This window comes from Mauremys reevesii, linkage group 12 (genome assembly GCF_016161935.1).
Source record: "Mauremys reevesii isolate NIE-2019 linkage group 12, ASM1616193v1, whole genome shotgun sequence".
NCBI lineage: Eukaryota > Metazoa > Chordata > Testudines > Geoemydidae > Mauremys > Mauremys reevesii.
The window spans coordinates 40,340,059-40,362,178 of NC_052634.1; the positions used below are offsets into that span (position 1 = coordinate 40,340,059).

General features: G+C 46.6%; 4 non-coding genes and 1 pseudogene across 4 annotated transcripts; all 5 read right to left on the reverse strand.

Annotated features, from left to right (window-relative positions):
- Positions 1-8,326: 8,326 nt before the first annotated feature.
- TRNAK-UUU lies at positions 8,327-8,399 on the reverse strand. Its single transcript has one exon. It is a non-coding gene; the product is annotated as a tRNA-Lys (tRNA).
- A 2,672-nt stretch (positions 8,400-11,071) lies between these two features.
- On the reverse strand, positions 11,072-11,144 carry TRNAK-CUU. The gene has a single exon. It is a non-coding gene; the product is annotated as a tRNA-Lys (tRNA).
- A 3,711-nt stretch (positions 11,145-14,855) lies between these two features.
- Positions 14,856-15,072, reverse strand: LOC120376558. The gene has a single exon (XR_005587416.1). It is a non-coding gene; the product is annotated as a small nucleolar RNA U3 (small nucleolar RNA).
- A 3,570-nt stretch (positions 15,073-18,642) lies between these two features.
- On the reverse strand, positions 18,643-18,854 carry LOC120375932. Its single transcript, XR_005586866.1, has one exon. It is a non-coding gene; the product is annotated as a small nucleolar RNA U3 (small nucleolar RNA).
- Positions 18,855-21,527: 2,673 nt separating this feature from the next.
- LOC120376620 lies at positions 21,528-21,659 on the reverse strand (annotated as a pseudogene).
- Between the last annotated feature and the right edge of the window lie 461 nt (positions 21,660-22,120).

Genomic DNA, 22,120 nt, shown 5'->3' on the forward strand with positions numbered 1-22,120 from the left:
ACTAGAAAACAGACGTCCCTGTTTAGAAGGTAAGAGCCTCCTCGAGGGAAGGGGTGTCATGGGGGTGTCATATTGTTGGTGCCACTAGGCCTGGGTAAACCAAAGTTGTGACTTTGGGCCTGAAGTGAACCAAAGTTCTTACATGCTGTGAACTTTAACCAGCCTAAGATGCTAACAGACTGCAAGCAAAATGTGTAGCTGTCAGCAATCTCCGCTTGCAAATGTAGGAGTTTGAAACAGCAGAAGCGGCGGGGAGGAGGGGGAGAGGGGGAAGGAAAATCTGTATGCGTTTGTTCTGTGAAGGCCAAAAGATAAGCCTGTGGATGAGAACTTTTCTAACACGCTGAAATGTAATGCCTAATGTAGCTGTTGCTGGGAAGGGAGGGGTGAGGGGGAAAACCGAACAAAAGGCTTACACAAACAAGGGGGGTATAAATGTTGGGACCCCGCCTGTGAGCGGGCGTGCAGGATTTGAGAATGCTATTCTCCCTGACACCTTATTTGGGACTCAAATAAACCTGGTTTTGCTTCTCCACCCTGGTGTGATAATTAGTGCGACGCACACCGGGCAACGAACCCTGCTGTTGCTCTGCCTTGGGCTCTTTGAGCCGGCAACAGTTTTGGCGTCCCTGGGTGGGCTAGAGGCAAAATTGTGCCTTGCCCGGACTCCTCCAATGGCCAGTGGACGAAGGTCACAGCCAATGCCCAGCGCGCACCGGTGCCTTTACCGGGGGCCTTGGCAGAGACACGTCAGGCTGACCTTGGAGGACACAACGGTGCAACGCACTCAGATAGTGGAGAAGCAGCTGCGGGCGACGGTGAGGAACCGGTCCTGTGGTAAGGTAGGAACAGTCCAGTGGTGTGGACTTTTGCCTGAGGCTGGGGACGCCCAGCCGTTGTAATTCCCACTAGACGAGAGAGCGTCCTATAGTGGGTCAAGGGCAAGCCCATGGTATGGGGCAAGGACAGGGTAAGGTTAGTAGGGCAAGGTGTACGCCCCTAGAATGCATTCTAGCAAACTGGAAGGTATTTGGTTTGGATCCAATGACTAAGAGTAAACTGAAAAGATTTTGTACAGTAGACTGGCCTCAGTATCAGTTAGAGAGCCAGGAAAGGTGGCCACCGGAAGGATCACTTAATTACAACATGATCCTTCAATTATTTCTGTTTTGTCAGCAAATGGGTAGCTTCTGAAGCTGTTTGTATGTAGAGCTCTTGTAAAAATCCCTCATCATATGCCCCAGAGCTGCACTGGGAGGAGAACTGTCCGTGGGAATGTCTGTTTCTGCTGGGCTCATGCCATTTGAATTTATTGACTGTGCAGCAAGATAAGATGCATCGTGGCAATAGGAAACAATGGCCTTGGTGTGTGTGTGTGTGTGTGTATATCTGTGTGAGTGTTCGTTGCTGGAAGACGCCCAGATTACTCTGTGAAGCAATTGCTAATGATCAGGAGTAGTCTAACGCAAGCCCAGTAACTAGTGGATCTTTAGGAGATCCGACCCACGGTGGGCTGACTCAGCCTGGCATCGTCCGGCGAGGAAGCTGCCTGGGTCTAGGAATGTGTGAACCCATCTTCCCTCCCCCCCCCTTTCCTTTCCGTGTGGGCGCTCTTTGCTGAAAGGGGATGTAGGAAAGTCAGTCATCCTCGTTAGTCTCCCCTGTGTGAATGTTCTGTAGGGAGAGATTCTTAGTTTATGAGCCGCTAGTGCGGACAGGGTACCCTCTCTGTGTGTGCAAGTGGAAAGTGGGTAAAGGGACAGTCTAAAAATTCTACCTCACCCCCTAAGGGTACCCCAGCATAGTACATGTACGTACATTATGGTCCTAAAACCTGCAGGTATTTAGAGAATTGGAATCTTCACATGTGTGAAAATCCATCTAAACAGTGCCCATTAGAAGGTATCTTCAATCTAGATAAGATCATATATCTCAGAGGAGCTTTTAATCACAAAGAAAAGCCTCTGACACAGTGTGAGCAATTTGTCTAGGAACGGGTTAATTTGAAACTCGGCTAACCCCAGAGATAAAGAGAGAGAGAGCTGCTCTGCATACAAGGTCAAGAGCCAGCACACAAACTATGCTAAGTAAAATTGCTTTCAGCCCCAGCTGGTTGTGGAAAATAAAGAGAGGCAAACAAAAAGCAGTATAAGTTACAGAACTGAGATTGCATTTGCAAAGCTTAACGGTTCAGTGAGATCCAACAGTTTTTGCAACCCTGAAGCCGGACAGGCAGCTGACCTGAACTGGAATCTCTGAAAGAGACGCCGCAGGAGATTCCAGGGTGTAAAAGAACAGCCATCCCAAGAGTGGAAGCATGTTGGAAATGCTGGACAAGATGTATACAGGATAATCTCCCGTCCACCTATTTCCCTTCTCTGAACATTATACACAGACATGCCAGTCTGGATATGTGTAAGTATTAAAGTGGCTTAAGGCTTGGGGCATTCATATTTTTCCTGAGTGATGTGGGAGTGTTCCCAATACTCTCCATTGTTGTTTTGTTATTTTTATGAAGCTTTAAAATTTGGATATATGGTGTGATTTCTCTATCTACCCCCCCCCCCCCAGTCCTGCAATGTCAGTTTGATCACCTGACATAAGGGATAATTGGTAACAGAAATTTGTCACAGTTTGGTGAGCAATAGAGAATTGGGGAGCCCTGTAGAATTTACACCATCTGTTTTACCCTTGTTATTTTATGTTTGCTTTGTTTGGTATTATATGATAAAGATTGTATGATTAAAGGTGAGCCCTAATAGAATAAGGAAACACTATCTGGTTTTGGTGCACTATCTAGTTTTAGCTCTGTTCTGTTTAACCGGTTACTGTTGGTTTTTCTGCTCTGTTTATTTGGGCGTTGGGGGTGTGGGCGGAACTGAACTTCTCGTTCGTAATTCCTCAGGGTGGAAGCCATGTGTGCGATGAAGCTCTGGGGTTGTATTGAGATAATTCTGTCCCGCCCCCCCCCATGACGGACAATGTACTAGAAGTGGAAAAATCTGGCTTAGACTGTAATTTTCTCTGCTCTCTGTGTAATTTTCTTTTCTGTTTAAGTGTCAGCAGACAAATGAGTGGGTCTCTGGGTAGACCCCCAAAGGAGTTTGGATTGTGTGTTAAGTAAATGGCCTTTACCCAATGGCCGTGTATTTTTGCCAGGTGGCAAGCCTTACTAGGGAGGACTTGAGTAGTTTTGGGAGTAAAATGTTTTAGGGAAAAGACCAGAAGGGTGGGGGCTAGCTGTGAAGCCCACCCTCCTAGCTAAACTGGTAATGAAATAAGTTTGTGTCCAGAATAGGGGTGATTCAGCGAGAAAAGCAGGATCGGGCCCAGGCAGGCAGGCAACAGAGAGATGGGAAAACAGGTTGGAAACTTTTGAGGGTGTAGTGAAAAGGAGTAAGTGAGTATAAGCATGGAAATTTCAAATACTCAGGAGGATATTTGAAATGGTGATTTGAATTGGTAAGTGGCTGCTGAAGGAAAAAGCAAGTGATTTAAGGGAAGAGCATGTGATTTTTAAGGGAAAGTGAAAAGTTAACTCTTTAGTTGCTGGAGGGAACAGCAGTTGTACTTTGTAAAAATGCTAAAGAGAAAAGTTTTTGGTGTCTTTGAAATGTTTGTAAATAAATTCAGGCAAAGAAAATATGGGGTAATTCTCCTGAATTAACAAGAGTATTCGTATATTTTAAGTAATGATTGACTGCCCAGAAGGGGTAGACTTTTGCTTTGTCTTTCAGATAATCAAAGAAAACTAATGCCAGCTGAACAGCATTCAACATATCATGCATTTACTGACAGAGTAACAATTATGTTTTGTGTTCTATGTTCTGTCTTGTGGTGTCTGTCTCAAGTGGCCAGAATTGTTGTGTTTAATATTTTTATGGGATGGTCTAATTTAAAATCAAGTGGCAGTGTTAAATTGAAATGCAGATATTTGTTTTGTTCAATTTAGAATACAAAGTGTTTGTATATATCAGAAAAATGTGATATACTAAAGTCTAATACATTTTCTTAAGTAAGAGAAAGAAATTTTATTAGCCAAATCTTTTAATTTAGAGTGGTTATTAAAATTTGCATACTAACAGTCTTTAAAAGCAAGGACATGGAAAGTTAACCCACTCCCCATATTGTACATGGGATCCTTCTGGCTACCTCAGACTTCTAGCCAGAGGGCTGGGATGGTGGAAAGCTATTGGACTAGAGGTTGTATTAAGTGAACTCATCAAAGTGGGTGTGCTTGTCCTGGCCTGTTGTTCTAAAGCTCTGTAATAAGGTTATTTTAGTGAAAGGGTATATGTGGCATACATTAAATAAGACTAATGTACTGTGTATGTGTTCATTGTTAACAAAAGGTGTATAAGTAAAAGTTTCCTTTATAGGTTAAAGAAAAAAAATGGGAAAAGGAAAAAGAATGAGTTAACTGAGAAAAAAAAATAGTTAACATGCTAAAAATGAACTGGCCAAGATTTGTGCTGAGACAAACTTAAAGTGGCCAGATGCCCTTCCTTTGGCACTAATAAGTATAAGAACCATTACTTGGCTAAAAACCAGAAAAAGGGGGAACTTAAATTTGCCCATGCAGCTATAACATTTGTAAAATCTGCAAAGACACTAATGCAATGTGTTAGGTTTTTTTCTCACAGGTAAAGAAGAAACAACCCGAAGATCCTAGCAGTCCTACCACTCCTAGGAACCAGAAGACTGGGTCTACATAAAGATCCATCAACGAAAGACTGCCTTGGCTCCACGCTGGAAAGGCCCTTTCCAAGTCCTGCTGTCTACCAACACTGCTGTGAAGTGCCAAAGACTGACTGCTTGGACCCAGGATTCTCACTGCAAAAAGACCCCTCCACATCAGAAGAATTTTCCTATTGATGATTAGCCTATTCTTTCTTCTAGTTCTACTGTGCTTCTGGACAGCTTCTGGACAACCTCTCCCTTGTCCACTGACAGACCAACTGTGCCTTTAGACTTTTCTAGAAAAAGCAAAGCCATTACAGGGTGATATGTGCTGGAAACCTCTCCCCTGTAGGATGCTAAACCACAATTGTTTTGGGAAAGAAGAAGAAACACTCACTCCACTGACATTGCCAAAGTCCAGGAATTCCTGACTAAAAGGACATTGAGAACTGACCCTGGTGAAGAAACAAAGAATTGAACACTGGCAGGAAGAAATTTATGGGACCCATGATTGGGAATGTGGTATTAATTGACTTTTGGGGTTTAATCTACAGGCTGTGCCCTGTGTTTTGGATAAATCCTTCAGTATGTATTGCCCTCCTAATTGGATTTTAAATGACATTGCCCTTATCAAGTTTTCAAATCACTTCTACATACCCAGATTGCTCACAAGGGGCTGCCATTAGATTAGCACAACAGAGGGCCTGGGTTATTTCCTCTGGAAGAAAGAGGATTGAGCAGATCCCTGTGGGCTAGGGCCAATATCTAAAAGCAAAGAACATGATAAGAAATTGGGCCAACTAGAAAAGGCTACTAGCCTTATTCTTGAAACTCAGCTATCTTAAGTACAGGCTGGAGTTGGTGAGTTACATGTCATTTCAGCCCTTAGTTCTATGACCCAGAAGTTACTGACAGAGATGGTATTGCATATCACTGAGGCTGGGAAGGTATTGCAGTGGGATCTAGACCAGACTTGGCCCACTGCCCTTACAGATGCATCAGGAGTACCATCTGATCTGTGGTCATGAAGACATACTTGGACACTTTCTGGATGGAAGTGGGGACATTCACAGTGCTCCTTCCAAGCATATGGACCGGTTAGGGTGGGTGTGGTTCCCACATACCGAATCCTGCTGGGTCCATGGGGAGCATGCATATGGGACTGAATTATTCACCAAGACATCTGGGAAATTAAACCACTTGGTATACCTACCTGATTTATAGTCAGTGTCCCAATCCCTTAGTTGTTAAATGAACATTCCACTCTTTTGTCCATGCATTCATTCCTGGGTTAGTAACTAAGCTCAAAAGAGCAGTTGTACATATATCTGTAAAGCTTCATTGTTTTTTGTTTTTAAAGTTTGAGAAAACTCGCCAAAAGTTTGTTGAGTATTCTCAAAGGGGGGAATTGTTGGTGCCACTAGGCCTGAGTAAACCAAAGTTGTGACTTTGGGCCTGAAGTGAACCAAAGTTCTTACATGCTGTGAACTTTAACCAGCCTAAGATGCTAACAGACTGTAAGCAAAATGTGTAGCTGTCAGCAATCTCCGCTTGCAAATGTAGGAGTTTGAAACAGCAGAAGCGGCGGGGAGGAGGGGTAGAGGGGGAAGGAAAATCTGTATGCGTTTGTTCTGTCAAGGCCACAGATAAGCTTGTGCATGAGAACCTTTTCTAACACATTGAAATGTAATGCCTAATGTAGCTGCTGCTGGGAAGGGAGGGGTGAGGGGGAAAACTGAACAAAAGGCTTACACAAACAAGGGGGGTATAAATGTTGGGACCCCGCCTGTGAGCGGGCGTGCAGGATTTGAGAATGCTTTTCTCCCTGGCACCTTTCTTTAGGCCCAAATAAGCCTGGTTTTGCTTCTCCACCCTGGTGTGATAATTAGTGCGACGCACACCGGGCAACGAACCCTGCTGTTGCTCTGCCTCGGGCTCTTTGAGCCAGCAACACTTGCAAGTTGTGTGTGAGTGAATCTTTGGCCAGGTCTGCACTACAAAGTTGTTTCAGCAGAATTATATTGCTCAGGTGTGTGAAAAACACACAACGCTCTCTCGGTCGGTAGCTTGTGGCTGGTGTACACACTGCAATGCCACATCTGGCGACAAAACTGCCCTGTTTTGCTGACAAAATAAAACGACTTCGATGAGAGGTCTAGAGCTTTTTGCAGCAAACTTAAAGTAACAGAGTAAACGCTGCTGTTCATTATATCACCATAACTGGCCTTCCCCAGTATCCCACAATGCCTGCTGTGAACTCGCCTGCCCTGCATTCCTGCTACAGAGCCATGGGCCCCTCCCCTTTCATCGCTCTGGGAAGTTCTGACAGCTGAGCCTGCTGCTCTGCTCTGGCAGCCAGGAGCAAATCACTGCCGTGGATGCTGCTCTCTCCCGCCCTGCGAACACAGAGCAGGGTGGTGGGAACTTCCTTACAGTGTAGGGGGGCCACTGGCATCCGAACTGTGACACGCCCATGAGGAGGCTCTTACCTTCTAAACAGGGACGGCTGTTTTCTAGTAAAATCACTAAAGGGAAGGAGAAAACTCGAAAGAGGTTCCTCCTGGCACTCACGTGCCTGAACCCGAATACTCTCTCAGTCCTCAAAGAGAGACCTGGAGAAGGAGACTTGCTGAAGCAAAGCCACAGGGGTCTCTGAGGTTTCCCTGGCCCCTCGCCCCTGTCCTGCCTGGCTGATGTCAGCATCTCTCTGTGAGGTCACCACCTCCCCACCACCTTTGACCAATAGTCTGAGGTCCTGGAAAAGGCCTTTGTGATGTCACTGCCACACCCCTCCCTTGCTGTGCTAATGTCCTGCCCCTGGCCAGGCACATTGGAGGTTTGAGCTACTCCCTGGGGATCACCCCACTCAAGGAGTGTTCGTTCTAGAAAGCAAGCCAGCTAGACAGGAAAACATCAGACGCTGCTCCCAATGCTACACTCAGTTTTTCAGAAATTAGTCAACTTTATGGCCAGAAGAGACCACTAGAGCATCTTATTTGACCCCCTGCATATCACAGGCCTCCTGTATGACACAATAGCTACTTTTGGGCAAACACATTCCAGAAAGGCATCTAGTCTCCATTAAATGATATCAAGAGATGGAGAATCCACCACTTTCCCTAGAAGACATTTTTCTCCAGCCCTCAGAACATTTGGTGGCTCTTTGCTATTGAACGAGCTCAACCTGTTTAGCTTATCAAAAGAAGATTGAAAGGTGATTTCACTGAAGTGTTGAAGGGCCTTAATGGAGAGAAAAGACTGGGTATGAAAGGGCTCTTTAATCGAGCAGAGAAAGGCATAACAAGACCCAATGGCTGGAAGGTGAAAAGAGAAATTTCATATTACAACTAAGGCACAAATATTCAACAGCGAGGATGATTCATGACAGGAACAAGCTCCCAAGGAAAATGGTGGATTCTAATTCTAATTCCTTATGAATATTCTGTGTGTTTGTGTCTGCAGGGGAGGAACATGCTATATGGCCAGAGGACTTTATTCCTCCAGCCTGCAAGGACAGAGGGGATGTCAAGGAGTTGCTCCTTCAATCCCCCCCACAGAAAGGCCCTTCTTAGGAAAGGCAAAATCGTGGAGAGAAAGAACAACACTCCAGAAAGACAGATTTTTATATTCACAGTGAGAAGTTTTTCACCTGACCAGGGATTTGAACCCTGGACCCTCAGATTAAAAGTCTAATGCTCTGCCAACTGAGCTAGCCAGGCTCACATAGGAAAAGTACAAGTTGGTGCAGAGGTGAAGCTAGTCAAGAAAAAGCGAGACAGCCACAATAGGGGAAACCTGCTGCTCTCTCTCTCTTCCCAGCCCTGGCCTGGCTGGGTATTAGTGCTGGTTAAAAAGACGGGAAAATATCGGCATCTACCAGCCATTCATAGCTGTACAAGACTCAGGCACAATACAGAGGTGCCCATCTGCAAGTGCCGAATGGTTGGATTGGCTAATGCAGCCTGTAGACGTCCAGGGCACTCTGGGATATAGAGCCAAGTGTCCATCACCATCATCATTTCAAAGGGATAATGATAATGGTAGCAAGGTTCACAACTGACTCAGCAGTTGCATACAAAGGTGCACGTTTGGCAGTTACGTTGGCTCAGGTTGGCCACCCCGGTCTAGATGTAGAAGTTACAACATTTAAACTTGAAAGAGGGGCCAATTTCCCCATCATTTCCCACCTTTACATCCAAACACGATGAAGTTAGCAGATAGAGCCAGAGCAGGTTGTCTATGGGACCAAGTATATGCAGAGTATCCTCGACAGAGGTTTGTTCAACCTGTTCTTAAAAACCTCTGAGGACAGAGACACCACAGACGCCTTTGGGAGCCTATTCCAGAGCTTAACTGCACTCAGAGTCTGACATTGGTGAAGTAGGAGGCTGAGAAAAACAACACTGGCTATCAGAAAAAAACAACCCTCCCTAGTGCTTTAAGCATTAGGTTCTGGTGTTTTAACAGCCATGGCCTGGGTTCAATTCCCCCTAAAAACCAGAAGTTTTTCAATGAAAATCTCCATTCATTCTGCATTTGAAATGGAAAGGAAAAGAGGGCTTCTTGTCCTTATCAACAAGGCAAAGAATGGCTTTTTTCTCAGTAAATATTTTTAAAAGGCGCTGACTCGACCTGAAAATCTCATTTCATTTGTATTTACAATGGAATGATTCTCTCTAGGATAGACAGAAATTCTTCAGCTAGACTCGGATTCCACGGGAATACGAGACGCGATTGTGTCTAACACCTGCCTTTTTCGACAAGAGTGATGTCCAAGTTTTCCATGGACATTTCCTTCCAGCACCTCAGGCCCCATCCAACAATACAAGAAACTGAAATGCACAGAAAGTTTCTCACCATAGGATTCACTGACCAGGCCGGGGGAAAAGTTTTGCCATTTGAAGATGTTTGAATTCCCTCCAACTTCTCTCCTACAAATGCTAAATAGTTGGTGGTGTAATGTTACAGGAGAGGTTGAAATTAGGCTATTTCGTCAGATAGAAGACAGTGATTGTGTCAGGAGTGGGATGTGAATGTGCACGTACATATGGAGCCTAGAGCAACAAATGACAGTGTTAGAGGGCTTATTCCTTCACCCTCTCACTTCCCTGGTCCTTCTTGCATGAACAGAGAGCAACAATACCCAAAGTCCAAAGGTGCAAACAATTCAATGTTTATTGGGGTGAATGTCCAGCAAGCATGATTCCAGTTTCCTTCCTTAGTGCCCCCCTTCCCAGCTCTGACACCACAGAGCCTTGTCTGTGTCCCTGTTTCTGTTCCCATCCCCTATTCCCATTTCCCCCTGTAGCAAAACATGATCTCAATTCCCCCATCCCCAGTCCCTGGTCCCATTCCCCACCCCCACCTTCCTGATTGACTGCAGACTATATAGTAAAACCTGAGTTTTGCTTCGCTATACCTTAACCAATCATTTTACTGAAATGTAACTAACCAATCCTAATATACTGTAACTTGATTATCTAACCAATTATATTCCACCACCTTCATTGGTTTACACCCAACAAAATTAATTATACAGCAGACAGAAACAATCACAGAACCAGACAGAGACCATGCAAATAAACATACAAAACAATACAGAAGGGAGGATTTCACAACTACATCTATACAGACATAAGGGTTTTCCAGCTGTGTCTATTGATAAGTGAGCTCTTGCCAGACAGGATGCTACCAAACTAAGTTTCCCTTTCTCTGGAGGTGATGGAATATCAGGGCAGGATTGTATTCCTAACAGCCCAATCGCACCTTATTTCAATGTGACTAGTTGGGAATGTGAGGATGTGACCAGACACTTCCCAGCTTATGGCTGCCTTTGCTGCTCAGCCGAAGAACCAGGCCTCAGACTGTCACAGTAAGAGAAGGCCATTACACAGACAGACAGTGATTTTTTATTCTCTCTTTTATATCTTTATAACTAGCTAAGTGATAAAAATACACCTAAATTCTTAAAGTACAGGCCTTTGCAGACAGGCCTGAATATCTGTATCCTAACAGTCCTCGAGGTCAGGCAGCATCTGGGTAAGGGGGTGGGGACTCAGATCCTTCCACTGGCCAATTCCACCAGGGTCGTGTATAAACCAGGGAAGTTCCCCACAATAGCCAGACCAGATGCCCCCTGTACACTGTCTTCATTGCTTCTCTCTCTCCCTTCCCCCCACCTCTGCTGCTCCCCCTCTGGGCTTTCTCAGCACCTGGCTCCACAGCGCTTCCTGGCAGCCAGAGACTGCGCTTTCTGCTCCTGTGGATGTGGCCTCTCTCCTGATTGCTAAGGAAAGGAACCTTTCCAGGAAATGGCCACAGCTTCTGGGAATCCCTGTGTGGCTGTGAACAGAGTTTGGCTCCTGGCACACAAGGCAACTTAAAAGCTGAGCACCCAGACAGGGGCTTGAACTCTGGACCCTCAGATTAAGAGCCTGATGCTCTACCAACTGAGCTACCTGGGCTTGTTAGGAAACATCTTCACCATTCACCACAACAGTGATTATCCCAGTGTGCAGGCAAGAGTGAGCAGGCAGGCAAAAGAGAGGCCAAAAAAGTCCCAGGAACCCCTCCTCTTTTTCTGCACAGCCACTGCCTGGCAGCAGGATTCCTCCTCCTCCTCAGGGAGACTAAATCTCTGTGCCTAGACAGCCAGTCCATCCGCTGCACCTCAATCCCCCATGCCCGAGCCTCCCTGCCAAAGCCCTGCACCTGGCCCCATACAATTAAGTCTCACTTGTCGCTGGGAACTTAACTTCTTGTGCCCAGAGCGTCTCGGCCCCCTCAGCAGATGACCTGAGAAACACAGTGTCTGGCTTTTCCAAAGAAGAGCTTAGACCCCTTCATCATGTGGCCTAAAGGATAAGGCATCTCCCTGTGGATCGGATGATTCAGGATTTGAGTCCCCTCAAACAACAGTGTGTTGTTGCCCCAGGCAGGCACCATGGCTTAGCTGGCTAAAGCACCTGCCTTATAAACAGGGGATTCTGGGTTCAACTCCCAGTTGTGCCTTGTTGCTTAACTTTTAGGGCACCTGGTATTGGCTACTGACAGAGGACAAAACACAGAGCTAGGTGGGCCTTTGGTCCAGCCCAGTGTGGCTGTTTAAATTGGGATTGAGGAGAAGGGTGAAGAGGAGCAGGCTCTGGTTGGGAGTGAGGAGCAGTGAGCATAGGAGGGACTGAGGGTTGGGTCTGAGGGGCACTGGGAAAAGAGGGGACATGGGTTTAGGCTGAAGAGCATCTTCATTTGGGGATCCAGCAGGACAGGGGAAGGCAGCAGGTGATTCTAATTCCTTAGGGATATTCTGTGTGTGTGTGTGTGTGTGTGTGTGTGTGTGTGTGTGTGCGCGCGCGTGCAGGGGAGGAACATGCTCTATGCCCAGAGGCCTTTATTCCTCCAGGCTGCAAGGACAGAGGGGCTGTCAGGAAGTTGCCCCTTCAAACCCAGACACAAAAAGGCCCTTCTGAGGAAAGGCAAAATCCTGGAGAGAAAAAGTAACATCAAAGCAGACTCCAGCAAGAGAGTTTAAGATCTTGGTGAGCAGTTTATCACCTGACCAGGGACTTGAACCCTGGACACTCAGATTAAAAGGCTGATGCTCTGCCAACTGAGCTAGCCAGGCTCACAAAGAAAAAGAGCAGCTTGGTGCAGAGGAGAAACTAGTCAAGAAAGCAAAAGCAGGAAACAATAGGGGAAACCTGCTGCTCTCTCTGGCCCGGTCAACACTACGAGTTTATATCGAATTTAACAGCATTAAATCACATTAACCCTGCACCCGTCCACACAACCAAGCCCTTTATATCGATATAAAGGGCTCTTAATACTGGTATCTGTACTCCTCCCCGACGAGAGGAGTAGCACTGAAATCGGTATTGCCATGTCAGATTAGGGTTAGTGTGGCTGCAATTCGACGGTATTGGCCTCCAGGTGCCATCCCACAGTGCACCATTGTGACCGCTCTGGACAGCAATCTGAACTCGGATGCACTGGCCAGGTTGACAGGAAAAGCCCCATGAACTTTTGAATTTCATTTCCTGTTTGCCCAGCATGGAGCGCCGATCAGCACAGGTGACCATGCAGTCCCAGAATCAAAAAAGAGCTCCAGCATGGACCGTACGGGAGATACTGAAGCTGATCTCTGTATGGGGAGATGAATCTGTTCTATCAGAACTCTGTTCCAAAAGACAAAATGCCAAAGCATTTGAAAAAATCTCCAAGGCCATGATAGACAGAAGCCACAGCAGGGACTCAACACAGTGCTGAAACTTAAGGAGCTGAGACAAGCATACCAGAAGGCCAAAGAATGAAATGGATGCTCATGGAGGGAGGGGCAACTGACGTCTGTAGCTATCCCACAGTTCCCGCACTCTCCGAAAACCATTTGAATTCTTGGCTGAGTTCCCAAAGCCTGAAGGGTCAAAAATATTGTCGCGGGTGGTTCAGGGTATATGTCGCCCCCCAGCCCCCCAAAAGCAAATGGAAAAAAATTGTTTCTCGCCTTTTTTCAATGTCAACGTATGTCTACTGGATGCTGCTGGCAGATGCGGTGCAGCAGCATCCCCTTCCCTTCCGGACGGCAGACGGTACAGTAGGACTGGTATCTGTCATTGTCGTCCCGCGAGTGCTCCTGGCTGCCCTCAGTGAGGTCGGACAGGGATGCCAGGGCAAAAACGGGAATGACTCCCAGGTCATTCTCTTCTTTAAGCTTTGTCTAATGGAGATTCAGTCCTGCCTGGAATATCATAGTAGCTGGAGACTGCCCTCCCTTCCCCCCTTTGAGCTCTACTTGCAGAGGCAATAAAGTCAGTGTTGTTTCAAATTCATGCATTCTTTATTACTTCATCACACAAATGGGGGATAACGGTAGCCCAGGAGAGGTGGGAAAGAAGGGAAGCAATGGGTGGGGTTGTTGCAGGGGCACCCCCTAGAATGGCATGCAGCTCATCATTTCTGCTGGATGTCTGGAGCTCTGACCTGGAGCCACCATTTACCTGTCTGGGTCTTTAATTGGCTTTCCTGATAGTCTAGACAGGACTGACTTTCCATTAGACAAAACTTAAAGAAGGGAATGACCTGGGGAGTCATTCCCATTTTTGTCCATGCACCCCCAGCTGATCTCACTGAGGCTGGCCAAGAGCACCCATGACAGCAGCTGATAGTATAGTATAACTTGTAACTGTCATTGTCAATTTGCAAAGCAGCAGACAGTACAGTGTGGCTGGCAACTATCTTTGCTAATTTGCAAAGGCAAAGGGATGCTACTGTGTAGCACTGCAGTACCATGTCTGTCAGCACCATCCAGTAGACATACAGTGACGGTGAAAAAGGCTGAACGGGCTCCATGATTGCCGTGCTATGGCGTCTGCCCGGCAATCCAGGGAAAAGGGCGAAATGATTGTCTGCCGTTGATTTCACGGAGGAGGATTGACTGACGACATTTACTCAGAATCACCCGCGACACTGTTTTTGCCCCATCATGCACTGGTATCTCAACCCAGAATTCCAATGGGCAGGGGAGACTGCAGGAATTATGGGATAGCTACCCACAGTGCAATGCTCCGGAAATTGATACTAGCCTCGGTACATGGACGCACACCGCCAAATTAATGTGTTTAGTGTGGCCACGTTCACTTGACTTTATATAATCTGTTTCCAAAAAATGGTTTCTGTAAAATCGGAATAATCCCATAGTGTAGACATACCCTGAGACAGCTTTAGAACCCTCTACCCACTATACGGCCAAGAGACAGCAACTCTCAGATCCTGTGTGGATTGTCTGATGGGCTTGGGGCCAAGAGCAAACTGCATACCCCCTGCCAGAGCAGGAGAAGTAAAAAATAGGGGCTTCCCAAAAAAAGGGAAGGGAAGAAGAGAGAAGCGGAGAAGCAAGTGGAAAAGGAAGAGAACATGCAGACACAGGACCCTACCTAAATCCTTAAATAGATTGCAAGAAAAAGAGAGCAGCATAAAGAAATTTAAAAAAACTTTCAGTAAGTACTGAATTAAAAACCTTTAAAATACCATTTTCACACTACCTTTACTTTTCTTCCAAATTCTACCAAATCAAACTAAGACTTGCCACTAAACAGAACTGCACAAAAACTTTAAATAAATTCTGATAACAGGAAAAAAAACCCAAAACATTTATTTTTAAACTTGTTTTATAAGAACTAACCACTCAGTCTGTGTTCTCTTCCCCTCAGCTTCCCAAAAGGAAAGCAAGAACACTCATCAATAGCAGATAGCAGATACATTAAAGCACCACTATCTACTCACTTCATGCTCAGAAGAGAACACTTTAACTCCTCATCATGGTTAGCAAGGTCAGACACTTTCAACCATACTTCTCTAGTTACAAACTATTGAAATGATCCCTGAAAGTACAGTCTTAACAAAGCTGTGCTCAGCTACACACCCAGGCTAATGTGCGCAAGCTTTCTTCCCACGGTGAATGTTTTCATACAACAGGTTTCACCCCCAGAGAATTAAAGACCAAAAATCTAAAACCAGGTTCCCATTTCATTAAGCACAATTGAGACAGCTTTAGCACACTGGCCATTAGAAGATGTTTATGTCGCTATTTACAGACACACACCTCCTGATTAGCATGTGGAGCTCCTACCGACCAATCAAACCCTCTTGCTTTGGGATACCTCTCACAGGCTCTTCCATACCAAATGACAGCCTGTCAGGCACAGACAATGCGGACAGGTCAGCCCTTTCTAGCATGCTCCGCAGCGGTTTCTCTCTGGCTTGCTCTCAAATTCATCTGCACTAGAAGTTTTTGCAGGGTTCTATGTTACTGGTGGTACCTGCACTAAATCAGTGGGTCTCAACCTTTAGAGACACCTGTACCCTTTCAGGAGTCTGATTTCTCTTGCATACCCCCAAGTTTTACCTCACTTAAAAACTACTTGCTTACAAAATCAGATGCAATATTTATAAAAATAAATCACTTGAATATAAGTATTGTACTTACATTTCAGTGTATAGTATAGAGAACAGTATAAACAAATCAAAGTATGAATTTTAATTTGTTACGAATTTGCTAGTGCTTTCTATGTAGCCTGTTGTAAAACTAGGCAAATATCTAGATGCGTTGATGTACCCCTGGAAGACCATTGATACCCCTGTTTGAGAACCACAGCACTAAATCACCCTTGCTTTTAGAACTGGTGCCACTTGAACCAAGGCATGGAACCATTTCAGTGCTAGCAGACAGTGGCAACACAGCTGCACTAGGTCTGTTGTTCCTCCCTGCACAATTCCCACTTGGAAAGAAGATATCTTCTGATCTGACCCTATTTACTATTGTAAGCTGCATAGGCAACTTTCTCTGTGTTATGTGAGCAGAATCCACACACTATATACTACCTGTATGGCCCTGAGGATGCCACATCGGCCGCAGCTGTTGATTGAGCCACAGGTTGAGAATCACTAGTCTATAATTTTGCAAAGTCCATTGCCACAGGCTTTCCCCCCCATGGCTGCTGTGAGACAAGAGCACATGAAATTCATAGCAATATAAATATGAGTGAAACCACCCAAATATATTTACATACAAACTAGACAGTCTCATTTTAAAACAAAGAAAAACACAGGCCACACAGGAGTGGGGCAAGAGTCTCCAATGATTTATACCCTCTCCTACCCGCCATTCAGCATAAGAATTAACCTAAATGGATCATGACTATTTACATAGAGCATCTTTCTCCTACAAAGCAGAATAAGACAAAAGGTTGAGGCTGTTCCCCTTCACATTTGAGGGGGAGGGGAGAGGAGTAGAAGGATTTAGATGCTCAATCCACTTCAGATTATGAAAGAAACCAGACTATTAGGTTAGGCTCCAGGGAATTTTTTTTCACCAGACAAAAGAGTATAAGGTTTAAACAAACAATTTAATACTGATACACAGTGATGATGATTGTGAAGCTTGGTTGTGGTAGAGGAGTCAAAGGGTGGGATATTTCCCTTGCTGCTAAATGATGAACTAGGAATTGGCTGAGCCCTCAAGGGTTAACTCTCTCACTCTGCAAGGCAGCAGGAATGGAGGGAGATATGCACATTTCCCTTAAGTACACTGCCTTGTTAATTAGATCAGCTTGCTGAGACCCCAGCTGCTGCAAGCTCTCCCTCCTGAGCCCTGCTCTATGGAAGTGGGGTACAGGAGCAGGAGGCACCCTGACATTAGCCCCCCCTCTTCCTTCCCTCCCCCCGGCACAGCAAGCAGGAGTCTGGGGGAGCAGCTCCAAGGCAGAGGGCAGGAGCAGCACATGGCAGTGGGGGGAGGGGCACAGCTGAACTGGAGACAGCTGCAGCACAGGGAAGTTAGGGGAGTGGGGAGCTGATAGGGGGCTGCCGGTCCATCCTGGTCCCAAGCCCCCCTCAGCTAGCTGCAACGGGCTGCTCTTCCTGCAAGCAGTAGACAAAGCAGGCAGCTGCCAAACAACATTAGAAGTGTTAGGCCTAAATAAAAATGTAGCACAAAGCCAGTTATGCCAACCTGACTGAAGTCAGGCTAACAGAGGTTTCTGGGTAATCCCAAAGTGAAAAAGTACTAAAAAGCAGCATTGTTTTACAGAGCCCTGGAAAACGTGAGATAAGCCTAAAATAAGCCAGGAATTGCATTCCTGGCATACCATTAGCTGTGCTAAGGACAGTGTTTGAAGAACTAATAAAAAACTCTAGCATCCCACGGTTCAAATTCTAACTCTTTGGTTAAGTTATAGGTTTGTTTAAAACTCCCCTGTATTTCTAACTTTTGGGTGTTGTTAAAATATAATTAATAATCTAAAGTTGTAAACATAAAGTCTAGGCATGTGTGTATATTAAAAGTGTCTAGTTTTAAGTTGTTAAACAAAGGGGGGTGGGTTTTGCTCAAGTAAGTAATGTATAATGTAATAAAACTGTCTATATAGGCTAATACTAAGCTGTAAAGTGCTGGCTGGTTCTCACTAAAAACGAGCTGCCCTTTATTGATGCGTGCACTTGTCAATAAATGGCTTTTAATCGGACCTTGCTGGTGTTGCCTGTCTCTCTGGAATCAGACAACGAATTTCGCTGTCGGGGTTAAAGTCCCCAACAGAAGGGAGCATTACACAACTTTAAATAAACATTTTCCCTAATTGATCAGCAACATAACGAAACGTTAACCAGGCCGACTTTAAGTGAGGAGTTACTGTAGGAGGGTTTAGGTCAGCTCAGCTACGTCTCTCTGGGGTGTGGATTTTTAATTTACCTCAGACAGAAAAAAAGAGAGTAACAGAAAAGAGAAGAAATAAGATGGGAAGGAAAACACCCAGTGGGGCATGGGAGATGTTGACATATGCAAATCCCTCATGTAAACCCCTCCCCCCCATGCCCTTCATTGTCTCCTCTACCCATTCCAGGGTTCCCCAGTCTTTCTCCATGGCAGGGGTTCTGTGTGTTTGATTCCACCCATAGCAAGGTCCCCCATTCTCCCCAATGGCAGGGGCTCTGTGTGAGCCGCTTTTCTCCCCATTCCACCCTCTACCCACTATACGGCCAGCAGACAGCAACTCTCAGATCCTGTGTGGATTGTCTGATGGGCTTGGGGCCAAGAGAAAACTGCATATCCCCTGCCAGAGCAGTAGGAGTAAAAATAGGGGCTTCCAGAAAAATGGGAAGGGAAGAAAAGAAAAGCAGAGAAGAAAGTGGAAAAGGAAGAAAACGTGCAGACACAGGAACCCACCTAAATTCTGAAATAGATACAAGAGAAAAAGAGATGGAACAGCGCAAAGGAATTTAAAAAAAACTCACTAAGTACCAAACTAGAAACCTTTAAAACACCATGCTCACACTAAACTTACTTCTTTTCCAAATCCTACCAAAGCAAATTAAGTTTTGTCATTTAACAGACTTGTCAGCAAAAACTATAAATAGATTAATGTAACAAAAATACAAAAACCATATTTTTAAACTTGCTTTGTAAGATTTACTCACTAAGACCCTGTTCATTCCCTTACGGCTCCCCAAAAAGGAAGCAGGAAAGCTCATCAACAGCGAACAGCAACTACATTAAAACAACACACGCTACTTGTTCTGCCCTCAGAAGAGACACGGTACCTCCTCTTCGTGCTTAGCGAAATCAGACACTTTCAACCATCATTCCCTAATTACAAATTATAGAAATGATGCCAAAATTACACTTACAAACCCTACCCCCGGCTACAAACCCAGGCTAATGCGCACACACTTTTACACCACGGTGAGTCTTTTCATACAGCGGGTTTCACCCCCAGCGAACTAAAGGACACAAATCTAAAGCCAGGTCCCCATGCCATGACGCACACTCGAGACAGCTTTAGCCCACTGGCCATTAGAAGATGTTTATGTCGCTATTTACAGAAACACGCCTCCTGATTAGCATGCGGAGCTCCTACCGACCAATCAAACCCTCCTGCTGTTACTGCCCGAACCGGCCCCGCCTCTCACAGGCTCTGCTCTGCCACGTGCCGCTGCCGCGCCCGTTTCCCGCAGGCGGAGCCCGGCCCGGCGCAGCTCTGCCCGCCCGGGGCTGCAGCTGGTTCTCTCCGGTTCCCGGCACTAGAGACTTCGCGTGTCACGTGACCGGGGGCAGGCGCCGCCTCTGGCTGCTCCGAGACTGGAGCATCCCGGGGGGGAAAACCAGATGGGTCATTAGTGCCCAGCAGCCCCTGCCCCCTTCACCTCCTCGCGCTCCCCCAGCGCCTCCCGCCCGCTGACAGGGAGGGAGAGGAGCTGAATGCGAGAGTGGGGCATTGGGGAAAGGGGGGGTGCGGGGCCTGGGAGGAGCCCGATGGGGGGGGGGCAGCCCCCCAGCATAGTGGAAACTCGGCGCCCCTACATCGTATTAGTGCAACCGCAACCGTTTACATGCTGCAAAGCGGAGGCCGAGCAGCGGGATTTGGTTCAATTGCTGCTCTCAGCACAATTCCCCAGCGCCGGGCGCGGTGTATCCAGGAGACAGCAAGTCTCGAGTTTTGCAAGTCTATCGCCACGATTCCCCCCTTGAAACAGCAGCACCCAGAATTCATAGCGATCTAAATATCAATAACTGTGAGTGAGCCCAGCCAGACAGTCTGGAGTGGAAGCTAGAGAGAGCTGCCATCGGAGTCAGGTGCTGGACACGTTCGCCTCCCTGGAGAGTGTTCGGTAACCATCTGTAGAGGTGTAACAGGCATTTAACTACAGTCTCTTTCTCCTGAAAAGCGGGACAAGGCAAAGGCTTAAAGCTGCCTGTAGGAGAATTTTCAAAGCCATACAAGTGATCTGGGCACTCAATTCCCACTGATTTCTAAACTGGTTTTCAAAATCCCCCACCACAAACAAATTAAAAAAAGGCTGAGTGAGCAAACCCCTCACAACAACGCCTAGGAAAACTAAGTATTCTATAGATTGAGAAACAAAACCAGCTGTTATAAACTTCCCAAAGCATAATTTAAAAAGTTATATTTCAAAGCTTTTTCGTTCATTCATTTAATACAAACCCCGCCCCCAGTCTATGCTGTCTCCCTCCCGCTTCTCCAGCGGGAAGAAGCAGCGGGCATCAGCGCCAGACAGCAGCTGCATTCAAGCAATCCCGCCTATTCGGTGCCGGATTGGAAGAAAACATGGTAAAAATCGTCCTCCAACAATCCCTTTGGCAAGCACGTCTCTAGCTAAGCGCCGGCCATTTCTCCTGCAAAGACACCCTCCCTGCTGCCAATCCCCGGCTACCCTGATTAACGTCGTAATGACTCGTTTTTAAAAACAAGGGGTCGCGAAAGAAAATGGATCGGACCTTTTGCAAACAGCCTTTTTGTCAGCAGATGGCCACGTTCTTCACAGCAGTGGGGGGAGCACACTTTGTAGTTTGTACAGGTCGAGTTTATTGCCCGCCCCAGAGGCTCCTAGCACCCCTCAATTCACTCCTACAAGCTCCCTATGTGCCCTCTCCCATCCCACTCTTTTTAGGGACTCCCTGAAATTCCCCCAATCTCAGACCTTACCAGAGAATCTCTGCACCCTTATTCTCCCCATACCAAGTTCCCCACACTTCTTCCCACACCAAAGGCTCTGTTCACACCCCCATTCCCACTTCCCCATGGCAGGGACTCTGTGTTCCCTCTATTCCCCCATGCCGGGGTCTTTGTGTACTCCCCATGCCAGGTTCTTCCAATCTCCATAGGACTAGGGGTTCTGTGTACCTCCACTTATCCCCTCGCTTCATTTCAGGGCCCCCATTCTCTCCACCACTGTAGAGACTGTGTGCACCCCTATTTGCCTCTTCTCCCCCATTCCTCCCTCCTTCCCAAACCAAGCTCTCCCAGTCCCCTTACCTGCCAGGGGTTCTGTGGGTCCCATTTTCTCCTCCCCCACTTCCACCCTACAGCCTGTACTAAGGGCTCAGAGAGGCTCCCAGAAAGTTGCATACCAACGAACTGGCAGAGCATTAGGGGTAAAAATAGGGGCTACTCAAAATGGGGGAGAGGGTGGAGAAAAGAAGAAAAAGTGGAAAGTGAAGAGAACTTGCAGAATTAATATCCATGAGCCTATTACTTTAAACTAGAACGAGGGCGGACAAAAGAGAAGGACACTGCATAAAAAGGTGGACTTAGAAGTTCAAACAATTAGAAGTTCAATTAAGCAACTGTTTAAATAAAAACTGTTGTATTTTACACTGCATTTTCTTCTCTCATGCTATTAGAAAACTCACTGAAAAACACCCACATCCTCCCACAATACAGAAGTAATAATATTAGTTACAATCACTACATCCCTTCTCTCTATATACACATCAGAAACATAATGTAAACACCAACTTCAAAAAAATGTTTTTAATGTAGTTTATACAGACTAACCACTCAGTCTGTGTTCTTTCCCTTCTACAACCCCCAGAGGGAAGAAAGAAAAATCATCAATAACAGACAACAACTGTATCAAAGCAATACTGCTTACTCGCTTTACACTCAGGAAAGAGCACTTTAACTCATCCTTCTACTTAGGGAGACCAATCACTTTGTGTTAAAACAACCTCCCATGGCTATAGTCTAACAGGGCCGCCCAGAGGGGGGGCAAAGGGGGCAATTTGCCCTGGGCCCCGGGCTCCGCAGGGGCCCCCAAGAGAACAGTGGAGGCTCCTGCCTCCGCCCATCTCCTGGAGCCTCAGCACATCAAGCGCCGTGTCTCCGCCGGGGCCCCTGAGCCCCGCCCTGCTCTGAGCGGTGTGGGGAGTGGCGGGGCTGGGAGCTCCGGGCTGCGCTCCGCTCCCTCCGCGCGGCATGGAGCTCGCCGCCCGGCCCCCTCCCCACACGGCTCTGAGCGGGACGGAGCTCAGGCCCCGCCGGAGACACGCTGCGGCTGTCGGGCGAGGCGCTGAGACTCCGGGTGAGGAGGGAGCCGGGGGTAAGAGGCTGGGGCTGGGGCTGGGGCCAGGTGGGGAAGGGACCCGCCGCCA